The sequence below is a fragment of the Onychostoma macrolepis genome, chromosome 12 (assembly GCF_012432095.1).
Source record: "Onychostoma macrolepis isolate SWU-2019 chromosome 12, ASM1243209v1, whole genome shotgun sequence".
Taxonomy (NCBI): Eukaryota; Metazoa; Chordata; class Actinopteri; order Cypriniformes; family Cyprinidae; genus Onychostoma; species Onychostoma macrolepis.
The window spans coordinates 2,342,928-2,357,612 of NC_081166.1; the positions used below are offsets into that span (position 1 = coordinate 2,342,928).

At 34.8% G+C, this 14,685-nt stretch overlaps 1 protein-coding gene across 1 annotated transcript in view; it reads left to right on the forward strand.

Annotated features, from left to right (window-relative positions):
• LOC131550904 (alpha-tectorin-like) overlaps positions 1 to 14,685 on the forward strand; it is a 54,353-nt gene that overhangs the window by 17,236 nt on the left and 22,432 nt on the right.

Genomic DNA, 14,685 nt, shown 5'->3' on the forward strand with positions numbered 1-14,685 from the left:
ACACAGTAAATCTGATTTACAATTAAAGTAGTTGTTCCTAAGAAAACGTGTTTATTACCATTTTGATCAATGAAAAAATTAATTAAAATGTGCTTTTTCTTTTAATTTTGTAGATGCAGAACCCAATTTCATAAAATGTGATTTTAATATTGTTGCCAGTATATTAATAGCATGTATAACGAGGTCATAAAAACGCAGTAAGAATTACACAAAAGGGAATTCAATTTGAAGTAATTTGAAGTAACTGAAGCAAGGTGGCTTCACATTCTGTGTTTTGTAATCAATTACTTTCAGTAATAGTATGAATAAGAGATTATTGATGGTGTTATCTTTTTTAATAGTATGTTTGCAATTGTTTCGCTTGTTTTCCATGATGTTAGTACTATCCAGGGCCGTCCTTTGCCCCCCATCCCCGAAACGCAATCGTGAATGGACCGAAAAGCAATCGTGAACGGACCGAGGGGGGCCCCTCTCCCTACCTCGCACTGGGCCCCGTGTCGGCCAGGGACGGCCCTGGTACTATCTATAATAAAGTGTGAGAAGGATCTTTCAAATTTCATTTCTAAAGGTTTTGAAGAATGTTGCCGCACTGGTTGAGTTGTTCTTAGGTAAGATGAGGTGAGGTTCAGTCATTGCTCAAATAAACAAAAGTTTTGTGTTGTTCTAGTTCTTAGTTCAAGAAGAGAAAGTGAAATTGAAGAGCTAGATAGGACAGAATGATACAAATGTTTGCATAAGATCATGTTCGAAAAAGTCATCTGATACTACTACTTTTTGTTCCTACTTCTCACCTAATTCCCTGTAAAGCACCTGAAAATTCATGTTCAGAGGCCTGCAGTGATGCTGCATTGACTTTTCCAGTGAGAGAGAGGCTAAAACATCAGTTCAGGCCAGTTTCTGTCAGTGGACAGTGACCATGTTGTGTGCTGCTGGCTTGCTGAAAGATTTATATGTAGAATGTGAATATGTTCCTTCCAAATTTGTTGTTATGATGAACTTAGCTTAAGATTGTAAACTGTTGTATGTAGGGCTGGGGTTCAAATGTTTTAAAAATATAACAACTGAAAATTGTTTGTGACATGGAAAAAGAATATTATGATAGGGACATGGACAAGCAAGCAAGAGGAAGAAAACCAGGAGATCTCTGATGATGAGCAGGAAACTGAATGTGATTCTATGATGCTCAGGACATTTCACTATGCATGCATTTGGGTGGCTTCATCTGATTAGAAATAATATGGTTTTAAATAACTCATTTTTATTTCTCTTCAATGTGATATGTGTTTATATGCTACTTTTGCTGTCTTTATGCTGTATTCTTCAGTAAAGTATTGCACATGGTGTTGGATAATAAAGTATGGTGAATATTCTGTAGGGCCGGTGTTTGGTAAATACACCATTTAATTTTGTAAACAATACATATAATTACTATGATTGTTTAAAGACATGAACATTTGGTCATTTTAATTACTCCATTATGAAGGGAAGGCTGAAAGATGCATTAGAAGAGACTGCATGGACTATATTTCTACAGGCACTTCATGCACAACTGAGGCTGATTCACCAGGGAAAAATCAACATGAATCCTGTACTGTATTATAAGCAAGACGAGCATGAAGAGGACAAAGATGAGACATTTTTGAAACAGAGATACTAATTAGGTCTTTTATAGTGATTATTTGCATTGTATGGCTTTTGCACCATAAACCACACACTGTCTGTACCTTGTCTTACTGAATGATACAATGGCATTGTGTGATTGTACAATAAAGTGTCACAGTATATATTGGCTTTTTTAAATTGGTGTCTTTGATTACTGTGAACACTGTATTCTTATTCCTGATACAGTGAAATAAATGGAGCCCATTCCAAATAAGCACTGATGTGTATTCGTTGGGGTCTATTCTTATTCTAAGATAACTATGACTTGCAACTTACATGTTGACAAGTTTTTGAAAAGACAATCTAAAAAAATGTGACTCAGCACAATTTGTTGTGATATTGAGAATAGATGTGTGTATTTTTTACTGCCCTTCCATCCTCAGGGGCCCAGTAGAGTCCCCTGGAAGAGCAAATAAAACTAACATTTCAAATGGCTGTAAATCAAAGTCTGATTGTAGTTTTAAGGAGAAATTTGGCAGGACAGCTACTTATGCTGTGTTAATTAAATAATGTTGGCCAGAGTTTTCAAACATATATAGAAAGGTGGTATAAAGGTGTTTAAAAAAGTGCTCTTAGTAAAACACCAAATTTCAGCCTACCTCTTAAATATGTCATAAATGTTTGCACAATGAACATGTTTAGATATACCTTTGTTAAAAAAAGATGGTATTTTCCCCCATTTTATTATTAAACATTTTAAACTACATTACCCATAAGCCTCTGCCATTCAAACGCGAAAAACATGGCGCTGGTATTTGTAGTTTAATAAAGTTATGCTCAGGGTTAGGGTTACGATCTCGGTAAAGTGGTAATATCTCACGACATAGCAACACTGCATTGTTAACTGAAGGTATTACCGACGTAATAATAACAGCAAAACGTACTTTGCAACATTAAGCGGTTTTTAATTTGGGTAAAAAGATAGTCCAATCACAGCGACGTCTGCGAGTGCTAAGAGAACTTCAAAGCCAATGGCAACTCAGTTGAGCAGAGGCGTCACACTTACTTGTCCATATATGGTCATCTATGGCAGGTTCTTCTGGGTTCTTGTGGTGAATGGACAGATGAGATTAATATCAATATAAAACTGCAACAACAGATTGCATCGTGTGGTTAACCTGATGCAGTAATAAATTTGTTGATTACAGTGTTTTTATTTTTTCAAACAAGGGTGTAATGGTTCCCATTGCATACATTGTTTACACTAATATAAATGTACAATATTTAAACTCAAAAGTGTGTATATACTATGTGAAAAATAAATGTCAAAATTTGCTTACAAAAAAAAAAAAAAACCTGAAATTTATTCAAACGCAGTATTTTTCTACTATAAAATTTTGCTTCTGTAACATTTATAGTGTATCAAAGGTATACAATGAATCACTTTTATGTTTCCTGGAAATGGACTGTACAAACGTGCCATTCTTAGCTCTGCCAGTTGAACTACATGAATATTAAAAAAAGAAGAAAAAAAACACACACACATTACGAATTTCCCAATGTTTATTGATATATCAAACTTTTCCAAAGACAAACATAGTGCCCAGAACAGCACTCTCTCTCCAGTTTGTAACACTATGAAAATAATAAATAAATAAAAGCAGTTAGAGTGAAATATAACAACTTAAAACAATGACTGATTGATAAAGTAATTCATGGGTACATGGAAACAAATATGTAACTAAGAAATATGCAATATAAAACCCCTTAAAAAAAACACACACACACACAAAATAAAAAGACAATTTGTTTACAGAAAATGTCATAAGATGCCAAATAATATTTTACAAACCGGGAGTTTTGAGGCTCCAGTTGAAAATATATTATTTTCTTACCTTTAATGAAGAAATATTTTAATATTTTACAATTATTATTCTCCTGTAATCATTGTTTGCATCTATTGTGACTAAATGCAGGACCAATTAAAATTGTTAACAATTATAAAAATTCTTTTGACAATTACAATTTTCATCAAGAATATATATATATATATATATATATATATATATACTGTATATATAGTGACAGGAGTGAGAGATGGGAGTGTTGACTGTAAAGTAGAAATTAAAACAAGTAGACATGAAAGAGAATTTATCACATGATGAACAATAAAAACATTGACAATAAAATATAACAGACAACATACTGTAACTGCCAATTTGTAAAGGTTAATAAAGAATACAATGGACTTAAAAACTTTATGATATAAACACTCTGACTACTTACAATGGGCACAATCTGCATGAGAGTTGAGGCAAAGGCCAATGACAGCAGTAAGAGTAAAATTCGTATGAGTAGGTCTGTACAATATCATATGAATTTGCTGATTTAGTAAATTGTATGAATTATTACTCCTTCAACATGACACTTTGTTGAGGGTTCTTCCTGACGGGCCGTGGGGTATGTAAACCAAAGTTAAAGAAACATCAAATGCTGTACAAATAGTCAAGGTGCTCAGACCAACAGACATACCATTGGAAATGTTTTCCTTTGCAGCTTTTGGTCTTCTCCGTAAACGCACAATACGGCCAAATTCAAATCCCATGACAGGCCTTGCTTTGGTCTTCCCTCTCAGCTGAAACGAAGAGAAATATATACATGTTGAGACAGTGTTAAAAATGATCTGTGAGCAAAATATTTGAGAGGAAGGACTATAAGGACAGATATTATTAACACATAATATAAGGATGTGTTCATTAAAGCAAATCAGTTATTACTAAAAGTGTCAAAAAAAACCTGTGAAGGGCTGAACCTTTGAAGGACTTGTTCAGCCTCCTTGGCAGCTTCTTCAAGAACAGCATCGACAGCTTCGAGTTCAAGTTCCCTGTTAATTCCAGCAGCTTTCTGAAAGAATTGGTCAAAATTTTATGCTATGTTTTAAAAATATGCCATGATGAACCAAAGAAAGAGAGCAAGCAAAATATGTGTAAATGAATTACGGATTACAGTTTGGAAAAATAGGCAAGGTAAAGCTGAGAGAGAGAGAGAGAGAGAGAGAGAGAGAAAGACTGAGAGGCTGAGAGGCTGAGAGAGAGAGAGAGAGAGAGAGAGAGCCTTTACAAGAGATGGCTTCTTAAAAGAGCTGCTGGAGTATGTGATCTGACGTAACTGCAAGACAAAAAATACTGAATTACAGTTACTTCACAAAAACATATTAAAGGCATGGAAAGCGTTGTGGTTACTGTTCTTTACAAATAGTATACTGTAAAAACAGTTACTGTGGTAAAAACATGGTAAGTATTGAGGTTATTGTGCTACAAATACCACAGTAAAACTACGGTTATTGAGGTAAACTCATAGTAAATATGTAAGTTATTGTGCTTTAAATACAAATACCACAGTAAAACTACGGTTATTGAGGTAAACTCATAGTACATATCGAGGTTATTGTGCTTTAAATACAAATACCACAGTAAAACTACGGTTACTGAGGTAAACTCATAGTAAATATGTAAGTTATTGTGCTTTAACTACAAATACCACAGTAAAACTACGGTTACTGAGGTAAACTTATAGTAAATATGTAAGTTATTGTGCTTTAAATACAAATACCACAGTAAAACTACGGAAAAGGTAGAAGCATGGTATATTTTGTGGTTACTGTGCATCGACTACACATGACATGGTCGAGCAACAGTTACTATGGTAACAATACGGTAAATGTGTGGACTTGTTACATGATCCCTTTCCCACCATAGGCAAATTTTAAATTAATAACTTCATTCATAAACACGGAACATGGAGTATTTTATGAGACTGTACCTGTATATGTGTCCTGAAGTCATCTAAATCCATCTTTTAATGCGCTATTTCGCTGGTCTTTGGTCCGTATGCAGTTGTTGGCATTGCGGAAACGATCGCCCCTGCTGGTACTCCAGTGGTAAATTCACCTTCATACATGCGTGTGGGGATTAACCATGTGGATAAATGATAACAACCTTCTGAGCCTACCAGTAGGCGCAGCAGACCTCTTCTGGCCTATATCTATAAGCTGATATCCATTGATAACGCTTATTCAATAGAGTGATAACATCCGAAGCGGGTGATAAGAGGCTGGATATAGTCAGCAGGTGCAATCTATAGATTACACCAACAAAATGTGATGTAATCATATTTGGGAACTGACACTTTTTCACAAAGAACAGGGAAAGACTTGCCAAACCCAGTGAAGACTCATTGTGAGGGTGATTTCTCATTACAGGGAGTCTTCAGGTGGTTCTTGTTCTGATCCAGATAGAGAAGGAGAAAAACACAGGAGAAATAGTTAATGATGCTCCATCACATTTCAGTCCTGTGGCATCTGCTCCTTCAACACAGTGCTTCTACAGTAGCTAAGACATTTAAGTATAAAATACAGTACAGGTTTATTGTGATTACTTCTATAAAATAGTAGCGGTAGGCCTATATAATACATTTTTGGAAATTTAGCCTAGCATGATTCTGAAATGAAAACTGAATTTTTATTCTCACTCAGGTCCATCAGCATCCTTTGCAATAAATCTAAATCTATTAAATAACTTCCCAGCAGCAGAAATCACGTTTAAAAGCCTTAATTACACAAAAACAAATGAAACTGCCCGAAGAGAATGAATAACATCCCGTAAGTCTACTAATTAAGTGATGAATAATCTAATAATAATCTGTTTTAATGCACAAGGTAATTTGATTAGCTGTGCTGATAATATACAATTCTGTTCTATAAATGTCTTACCTTTTAAAAGTTCATCACAAAGCTCTTCTGCTGCATCTCTATGGCGCTGATAGTATGAGCGCTAACTTCCGGGAACTATCGAGCGGCTCCATGATCCGCCATTGCTGTAAAAAAAAACGGTCCATTGGAGTCAACGGAGTTGTCGCAACTCTCTCTCTATATGGCTCTGGCGTGGCCTAGCCAGTCTCCAGACCTAAACCCAATAGAGAATCTTTGGAGGGAGCTCAAACTCCGTGTTTCTCAGCGACAGGCCAGAAACCTGACTGATCTAGAGAAGATCTGTGTGGAGGAGTGGGCCAAAATCCCTCCTGCAGTGTGTGCAAACCTGGTGAAAAACTACAGGAAACGTTTGACCTCTGTAATTGCAAACAAAGGCTACTGTACCAAATATTAACATTGATTTTCTCAGGTGTTCAAATACTTATTTGCAGCTGTATCATACAAATAAATAGTTAAAAAATCATACATTGTGATTTCTGGATTTTTTTTTTTAGATTATGTCTCTTACAGTGGACATGCACCTACGATGACAATTTCAGACCCCTCCATGATTTCTAAGTGGGAGAACTTGCAAAATAGCAGGGTGTTCAAATACTTATTTTCCTCACTGTATATATATATTGGTCATTATTATGTTTCCTGTTTTAACAATACTGACAATCTTTTGATTGTTTTTTTTCTCTCTCTCAGATTTCTCAGAAACCTGTGAAAGCAGCTCTGGCTCCATGTCTGTGTCTCGCTGTCAGCTCTTTGAGGCTGGTTTTCCAGCAGACGTCTTACACCTCAATGATCCCAGCTGCAAAGGAACGGTCCGGAATGGCAGAGTGGAATTCCATTTTGATAACGATGAACACATCTGTGGCACAAATCTTGTGGTATGATTAACTATGTATAATCCAAACATTTATAGTGTCTGATAGAACCAAAAGAGTTGGATTGACTGATATAAATTTTGGGGGGTTTATTGTTTATAATTTTGCTTTAATAAAAGTTTTTATTTTTTAATACCTTGAATTCAATTTAGGCTAAATGTCAAAATGTTATTCATTTTGTTCACAGGCCAACGACACCCAACTTTATTCTGGGGACACCAAGGAAAGAAGGTCTCATCAGCAGAGAAAAAATCCTTAAGCTTTCTTTCAGCTGTGTTTATTCTCAAACACAATCACTTTCCATGAATGTGGAAATCAATCCACTGGAGACGTGAGAGTCAAATACAAATTCTGATTTAAGCTGTACTGTTTTATTAAAGGAGCAGAATTTTAGCCATAAAGCTTAGTTTTAACACCGATCTATCCATTATTTCAACAGCATTGTGCACGAGACCCTCCCCGCTGGTGAAGGCAGATATCAGGTTCGGATGACTCCATATGAGGATGATGAGTTTACCCGGCCCTTCACTGGTAGCGTGGATGCAGAGCTCGAGCAGAAGATGAATGTGGAAGTTCGTGTTGAGGGGGTTGACAGCCGTCAGTTTGCCCTGGTGATGGACACGTGTTGGGCTACACCTGTGAATGATCCTGATTACAGTCTCCGCTGGGATCTCATCGTCACAAAGTAAAACTTTTTCTGTTCCTTAAAGCTCAGGCTTAACTATAACTAACTTTTAGCATTGCCTCAGAATTTAATCTTTCAGTATTTTAGATCTAAACCATGTTTTGTACCTGGAATAGAAATGTGTGAAGATTAACAGAATCACTTTTGAACTGAATGCAAGAATTTGATTTGTTGATCATCATTATTGTTATTCTCAGGTGTCCCAATCCAAATGATGACTCAGTGGAGCTGCTGCAGAACGGCGTCTCGACATCCAGCCGTTTCTCCTTCAGGATGTTCATCTTCACTGAAAACTCCACTAAGCTTTACCTGCACTGTGCTGTTCACCTTTGCCTTCTGTCAAGCAATCGCTGCTCAATGGTGGGTTTAAAAGTTGTAATGGTTTACGAATCTGCTATTGATAAATTTTGTTTAATCAAACACTATCAGCAGGGAAATATCACCCTTTGTGTCCATGGTGGTGAGGTTTAATGACCAAAGTTGCTAATCTACTTATTTTGGCTGCCATCTGCTGGAGACATTGTGCACTCATGTTTCATGTTTTCTGTTTTTCTCTTGTAGGACTGTAACTCTGAACACCATCGGAGAGAGCGCAGGTCTCTGGACTTCCATCACAGTGCTTCTATATCCATGGGTCCTCTGATGTTGTCTGACGGGAACACAGGTGAACATTTCATTTATTTTAAACATTTATAAATGAAGGGTTCTGATGATTTCTTCCTTGAATACATTACACTTCATTGCATTATATTCCCTGTTGACAGATAAGTGGGTCCCAGATCAAGTGAAGGTATCTTAGGCTTCTTGTCTGTGTGCTTCTCTGATGCTGTTACTTGTTCCTATGGATAGAGAGTCGGACTTGTAACCCGAAGGTCGCAGAATCGAGTCTCAGGTCCGGCAGGGATTGTATGTGGGGGGAGTGAATGACCAGCACCCTCTCCACCTTCAATACCATAACTGAGGTGAGACCCTTGAGCAAACCACCAAATCCCCAACTGCTCCCCGGGTGCCGCAGCGATATGGCTGCCCACTGCTCCAGGTGTGTGTGCACTTGGATGGGTGAAATGCATAGCACAAATTCCAAGTATGGGTCACCATACTTGGCCACACATCACGTCCTTTCCTATGATGAGTGTCCTGACCATCTTTTAGTTTATTTCCACAAAAGATGTGCAACATTTAATATGCATTTTGTTTAGTGCAATAGTAATGTGGAACTGATGCCACATTGGTTGTGGGTTTCTATTTCATACCTTGTTTTTTTAATTATTTTTAATGTTGCATAATAAAAAAACAAAATAATAATAATTTACATTAGTTATTATACACTACATTCATTCTGTTTATGTGCTGCAGTGACAAACACAATCAGTTTTGAGTTTATTCAAATTATGTAAAACATTAATAGGGTAATTTCTGTTCTGTGGTTCCTTTTTAATCTGTAACTAAGTAGTTCAAGGAAATCCAGCTACACTTGTCAGAAATAGCAAAAACTGAAATATGTGATATTGTAATAATAGAATATTATGACTTCTTTCCTTTAGAATTAGTTTAATAGTTATATTATGTTATTTATTATAGGACATAAATAAGGACATTAAAATGCAGTCTGAATGACACAGAAGGTAAATAATAATAATAGATGGTTAAGCAAAATCAGTTTTCTTGTGTTTTTTTTTATTTTACTTTATTTCAATTGTTCTTTTCTTTTGTATTAATTTCCTCTCAGTAAAAGTAGAGACATATATAGTAAAATCTTTCTCTGTAATCCTTTTGCTTATCTTCCATGGTGATGCTATTTATGCATGAGAAGTGTCTTGCTATTCTGCTTTCTGTTCTAAAGGTTTTGAAGAATGTTAGCGCTCTGGTTGAACTGTTTTCTTTTGAAGGTAAGATGGACTGAGTTTCAGTCTCCGGTTAGATTAACAGTATGTATTGTTGTAGATTTTAAAGAAGGTGAAGAGAAACTGAAATTGAGGAGTTATGTAGGGCAGAGTGCATTTGAGTTGAGTTGATGTCTGAACAGTCCTCTGATACTCTTTTTGAATTTTCCTACATCTTACTAAAGCCCCTTTAAATCCATCCCTGATAGTTTCAATGCTGCAAAATTCATTTGGAATATTTTCTGTGAATAACAGAATTGTTGACTGCATTTCTGCAACATTCATTATTGCGATTTTAAATTTTAACAGCATTTTTCTTAATGCTGATGTGTTTCTTTTAATAGAAATCTTTGGAATTGACGACAAAAAAATTATAAATCAAGTTTTTATTTATAAGATTGCTAAATTTGATCATAAGCAATCAGCAGTGGTGCCAGCCGTCAATGACCAGGTTGTGGGACTTAAATTGTAAATATGCTCCTGCCAAACTTGTCATCATCACAAATAAATATGAGCTAAAGCATATAGCTGCTGATGTATGTAGTTTAAACGCATGAAAATAGTGATTGTGTTACTATTGGTCTGTGAGGATTAACATGCTGGTCATGCGAAAGATTCTTTGACCAGGTGTGGCGAAGTAGCCGATATTCAGCCAGTAGGTATTTGAAGAAGGAGGTCATGATAATATGATTCACCAATTAATGTGTCAGGTATACTTTAGCTAAAATTCTTTCATTTTGCATTCATTTACCATTACCATACTTAAAATGAACATTTGGATAAAACTGTCTTAATTTCAGTTCAGTAAGAAAGTATTTGTTTAGTGAAAATGCATAATCTACAGCATGTCTCTATAGCATCTCTGTGCTTCAGTGTGAGCCAATAGGTACGATCAGCTTTTAATAATGTTCAGCATTTTTATGCAAATATTTCTTTTTTTCATGTTTTTTATTGGATTATTTGGCTCATGGATTATTTTGGCAACTTGTAATAATATGCAGAAACTGCAGTCACCAGAATGTATCATAGCAAGATAATGGAGAATAAAATAAAAACACTGTTCGTGCAAAGGTGACTGTCATGTGCTGTATGTAGTTCTTGGTGAATCTTGTTCAACTGGTTACAACTGGAAAAATCCACTTTCAGTGATTGACAGCTGCAGTTTAGTAACTTGATAAAGAGATTTTTTTCAAGCATCATTGTCTGGTGGTTTTCTTAAGGTTCTACAATGTATAACAATGACAATAAACCTGACTATCCAGTTTGACTAAAATGACAAAAAAATTTTTATATTGGTGATAAGTTTGTTGCTGCAGCAGATTTAGTGCAAAGTCGCTGTAATTTTTTTTCAATACTGCACTTGGACGTGTTTCATTTCATTAATATTGGTAATTCATGATACCTAATGCAATAGCTAATGAATATCAATTTTATTGCTTTTAATAAATAATATGTATTATATTATGCTGCTTCATAAGAAATCAATTACTTAAATGTATTAGTGTGTGGAGGAGATAATAATAACCGTATAAAAGCATGTTCATAAATGCTGTAAAATCATTGATTTTGTTTGTTAAATGAAGTGAAAAAATGAAAGTGACGTGTGGTCAAATATGGTGTCCCGTAATTGGAATTTGTGCTCTGTATTTCACCCATCCAAGCACACACACACCATGAACACACACACCCAGAGCAGTGAGTAGCCATATTGCTGCGGTGCCCGGGGGGCAGCTGGGGGTTCAATACTCACCTCAGTCGTGGTATTGAAGGTGGACGAGAGTGCTGTACATTCACTCCCACCACCTACTGTACAATCCCTGACTCAAACCTGTGACCTTTGAGTTACAAGTCCAACTTTCTAACCATTAGGCCATGACTTACAAAATCACAAACAAATTGAACCTTATAGATACCAAAAACTCCTGACAAGCATGTGCATTTGAAAATATGTAAGATTAGAAAGTTAAATAAACTGGCACAATGTTAATTTAATGTAATATATTTTTTTTTGTTTTAATTCCTCTATATTTGTATCAGTCTCTACATTTCCTGAGGAGACATTACTGTCAGGGCACATTAATGTGCATCACATGGTTTTTGGGACGTGGGTTTTTAAACGATGAGCTAAAATGTGCAGCAGAGGAATGTAGGGCATTCCTAAAGAGTGTGATTCTGCACCTCCGGTTAACTTGTGAATATAATGTTCACTTCCTTAACCTGCCCAAGAACAGACTTGATTCTTCAGACTTGATTTTATATTGATAATTATTGAATGACCGTTCTTTTTTTCTTTTTGTCTCAGTAAATGTAATATTCTCGCTTTAGTTCTGTTCTACCTCTTTCGGTTTATTTTATGCTGTCTATAAATCAGCTTCAATTAATATTTGTTGCTTCTTCTTTTTGTTTTTCCCTTTCTTTTCTTTATCCAAATATTAAATACCTATTAATTTTCCTAATGTTAACCTGCTTTGTAACTAGCATGTTGTTCGGCAGCTGCTTTTAAAGACATTAGTTTACTTTAGGATTTAGGTTTGAGTTGTTAGTTGCATTAAACATATCTATGTATTTCTGTTTGTGTTATAATTTTGTAAGTTTCCATGTCTAAAAATCTCCATCTTACTTGTCCACTGCCTGCACCCCTCCAGTGGTTTTTAAGTAATTCAGTGTAAACACTATTAACATTATTTACAAACAGAATGATCTTTTCTGTCCCCTTTAGCTCACTTGTTGGGCATTTTATAATATTATTTTTGCAAAGCTGCTTTAAAAAGGTAAAACAACAAATCAAACTGACTCGCTTGTCATTCCATCTACATTCACATCTATTCAAGCACAGAGTGAAAGAATGTGTTGTACACGATGTAGTCACACACAAGGAAACAATCAGTTCAAATAACAAATATGTCACATGAAAAACTGGTTCGAGACATTGTTAGGAAATTTCTTCTGGTTCCAGTAATGATCCACCCACAGTTATTAATAAAGGCACTGATAAGTGTGTGAGATCAGCAGTTCATCATCACTGTATTCAGCTGCTGAAGAGAGAATCTCCCTGAGTTTGCTCTGCAGCAGCATTTGACCTCAGGTAAAGTTATTTCTTTTCTTTTCATAACATTGGGCTCAAATGATTAAAGAATTACTTGGTAAATATATGTTTGTTTGTTTATTTAGTTATAATAGTATATATATATATATATATATATATATATAATGTTCTTATACTAAATAATATAAGAAACATTTCATGTATAATTGTTGTAAATGTGTGTGCAGGTGCAGGAGGTGTCGTTCGTCACAATGAGGTTTCTGATCTCTCTGTGTGTGTCGCTACTGCTGCTGATTAATGGTGAGTGTTTTATCATCTGACATGCATTAGAATGATGCAGGTGAATTGACTCAATTTTTCCTTAATTCATTATGTTTATATTGTGTATTCAACAGGTGAAATAATCAATGGACAAACTTCAGGTAAAATCTTTTTTTTTTTTTTTTTACTTAATCACTTCTTTTTCCATCTTTTGCTTTCCTTCACAAATGTAAAAATGAAAGAAAATGAATAATTAAGCAAACCTGATTACCCATTTATATGAAATCTCATATTGTAGCATTCTGTTATTTATATCAGGCTTCTAAAGATTTATTTTTATTATTATTTTTTTTTTTTTCACTTAGAAAAATCATTATTTTCATAATTTTGTGTTAGAAAACAGACCAAAAATGCATTGTCAGGCTCTTTTGGACAAAATAGGCTATATTTTAAGAAACTAGATAATGATAATGTGTTTTAGACCACAGAAAAAAAGATCTTCACTTTCTTTTAAAAGTCAGGTTTAGAGGCTCATTAGGCAATTTTATATCTTACAATTGTGATCTCATTTCTCATAATTCCAACTTCCAACCCACTCACAAATATGAAATTCTGAATAACTGATAATTTATATAGGCTATATATTAGGGCTGGGCGATATATATAAAAAAAATCTCGATATTGTCCCACAAAAGTTGTTTGCACGTGCTCTTCCGTCGTTTGATCTTTCATTTAGGTGCGTTAATCCATTAAATCAGTTATTATACAAAACCATGATCTGCACTCACATGAAACAGTCTTTTCTTTTCGTTTTATTCTACATTTATCACCAGTAGGACAAAGACACAAACGTTTCGGCTCAAAGGCCTTCCTCAGTGTGTTAAACAATACAAATCCTCCACCCACTTTTTAAATCAACAATTTGACATCATCATCCATTTACCAATGGTCATTCATTAAAAGCTTACGTACTCCATTTCAATATACAACAAATTGCATTGAAATGCCACACCCATTATCATAACCACCATTGCATTACAATATACCTCTTATTCAAACATAAATTACCTCGGAATTCACTTATCACTCTTGTATACTAACAGTTCAAATAAACCATCAGCAGTCTTTACTTTTAACAATGGAAAATTCAATGATTAAAATCATCAGACATGCATCGTCATTAATAATCACTTATTTTCACACTGAATGCTTGAGATCTACTCCACAAAATATTACATATTGATTTGACCAATTATAATTCATTAAAGGAAAACAGAAAGATCCAACTCCTCGTTCATGCCATTTGGAGTAAGTGATTTAAGTTTATCTCGATATTGTCAACATTTTTACGATATTCTATATATATCTTGATATGTTTGCATTTGCTTTTAAATAATAATAATAATAATAAAAAAACACATGATTTTCTTTTGTCCCCGTTAAAAAGAAAAACAACAAAAACAATTTAGATAGAACAGCTATTGATACAAAGTAAATACAATATGTTTAGTGCAAATTTAAGCAGTTAAAAAAAAAAATCTAGACCAAGTGATCACTTACTGCTT